The sequence below is a fragment of the Phaseolus vulgaris genome, chromosome 3 (assembly GCF_051622355.1).
Source record: "Phaseolus vulgaris cultivar YP4 chromosome 3, ASM5162235v1, whole genome shotgun sequence".
Taxonomy (NCBI): domain Eukaryota; kingdom Viridiplantae; phylum Streptophyta; class Magnoliopsida; order Fabales; family Fabaceae; genus Phaseolus; species Phaseolus vulgaris.
The window spans coordinates 652,501-655,000 of NC_143500.1; positions in this window are offsets into that span (position 1 = coordinate 652,501).

Consider the following 2,500-nt stretch of genomic DNA (forward strand, 5'->3'; position numbering starts at 1 on the left):
AATCCTCACAAATGCCTCCAAAGTGATGTGGGAGAAGTTTGGGATCAAAAGGAATTGATCTTGACATGGTTGGTGCATAGCCAAGTTCATGATTTTGGATTTTTGGCTTGATTTTGTGACTTGGTGGTGATTTTGGTGAAAAACGAAAATGTTGGTTTTGGAAAAGTGGCTGGACTCAATCCTCACAAATGCCTCCAAAGTGATGTGGGAGAAGTTTGGGATCAAAAGGAATTGATCTTGACATGGTTGGTGCATAGCCAAGTTCATGATTTTGTGACTTGGTGGTGATTTTGGTGAAAAACGAAAATGTTGGTTTTGGAAAAGTGGCTGGACTCAATCCTCACAAATGCCTTCAAAGTGATGTGGGAGAAGTTTGGGATCAAAAGGAATTGATCTTGACATGGTTGGTGCATAGCCAAGTTCATGATTTTGGTGTTTTGGCTTGATTTTGTGGCTTGGTGGTGATTTTGGTGAAAAACGAAAATCATGGTTTTGGAAAACTGGCTGGACTCAATCCTCACAAATGCCTTCAAAGTGATGTGGGAGAAGTTTGGAATCAAAAGGAATTGATCTTGACATGGTTGGTGCATAGCCAAGTTCATGATTTTGGATTTTTGGCTTGATTTTGTGGCTTGGTGGTGATTTTGGTGAAAAACGAAAATCATGGTTTTGGAAAAGTGGCTGGACTCAATCCTCACAAATGCCTTCAAAGTGATGTGGGAGAAGTTTGGGATCAAAAGGAATTGATCTTGACATGGTTGGTGCATAGCCAAGTTCATGATTTTGGTGTTTTGGCTTGATTTTGTGGCTTGGTGGTGATTTTGGTGAAAAACGAAAATCATGGTTTTGGAAAAGTGGCTGGACTCAATCCTCACAAATGCCTCCAAAGTGATGTGGGAGAAGTTTGGGAGCAAAAGGAATTGATCTTGACATGGTTGGTGCATAGCCAAGTTCATGATTTTGGTGTTTTGGCTTGATTTTGTGGCTTGGTGGTGATTTTGGTGAAAAACGAAAATCATGGTTTTGGAAAACTGGCTGGACTCAATCCTCACAAATGCCTTCAAAGTGATGTGGGAGAAGTTTGGGATCAAAAGGAATTGATCTTGACATGGTTGGTGCATAGCCAAGTTCCATGATTTTGGATTTTTGGCTTGATTTTGTGACTTGGTGGTGATTTTGGTGAAAAACGAAAATGTTGGTTTTGGAAAAGTGGCTGGACTCAATCCTCACAAATGCCTTCAAAGTGATGTGGGAGAAGTTTGGGATCAAAAGGAATTGATCTTGGCATGGTTGGTGCATAGCCAAGTTCCATGATTTTGGATTTTTGGCTTGATTTTGTGACTTGGTGGTGATTTTGGTGAAAAACGAAAATCATGGTTTTGGAAAAGTGGCTGGACTCAATCCTCACAAATGCCTTCAAAGTGATGTGGGAGAAGTTTGGGATCAAAAGGAATTGATCTTGGCATGGTTGGTGCATAGCCAAGTTCCAAGATTTTGGTGTTTTGGCTTGATTTTGTGACTTGGTGGTGTGCCAAGAATCATGAAATTTTCAAAGTGGTGGTTTTTGAGTTTTGTTGGTTGGAAAGTGTCACAAATGCATGCAGAATGAGGTCTAGAAAGTTTGGTATCAAAACCAAGCCATCTTGATGTGGTTTTGAATTTTTGAAATGTTGGAAAATAGAGGGTTTTGAAAAAAATTCATGAAAATTCGAAACCTTGGCCAATCCTAACGAAACTTGGTGGGCACCTTCTTGATATTATTATGGGATGGACTGGAAAAAATCACGCAAAAATACGGTGTCTAGATACGTTTTTCCATTTTTCCCGATTTTCCACATTTCGGGTCTTTGGAAAAATAAAAAAAATACTTCCCCATGTCGAAAAATTCTAATTTTTTGCAGGCAATGTTGTACCATTTTTATGAGGATCCCTGCAAAAAATCTCGTGAAAATTCGTTCTCTAGGTCCCAAAACAGAACTTATGTCTACTCAAAAAAAGTGTATCTACTTGTACAAAAGTGGCTTTTGCATATTTAGCTATTATAGGGGGGGGGTGTTCCTCAATGCAGCCAGCTCTTGCACCATGGAAAATTCTGGTGCGGTCCCTTCATTCCCCCCTGTTTTGGCTTGCTTTGTGGTGGGGCAAGTCAAAACGCCCACACATGGGTGATCCACCAACTTGGGTTGGTGTCACCCGTTGTGGGCGGCGGCACGGTGGTGGCCGCCGTCGGTTCCGGCCGACTGACCCGGTGGGAAAAAATGTGAATCTGTTATGTGGATTTTTGTGGCACGCTGGTGGGATTTTCGTTGTGTGGCTCATTTCTAGACTTGTGAGCATCACGAAGGGGGTATGGCTTCCAACCGTTCGCGGGGAAGGGGCCATCATGTCTGGCTTGCTGCCGGCCGGGGGGGTAATGTCATCAGTCAGCGTCCGCTTGGGCTCACATTTGTGCTGGTTACGCCCAGGGTCATGTGGTTGATATTGAGGGCTTTATTACTCT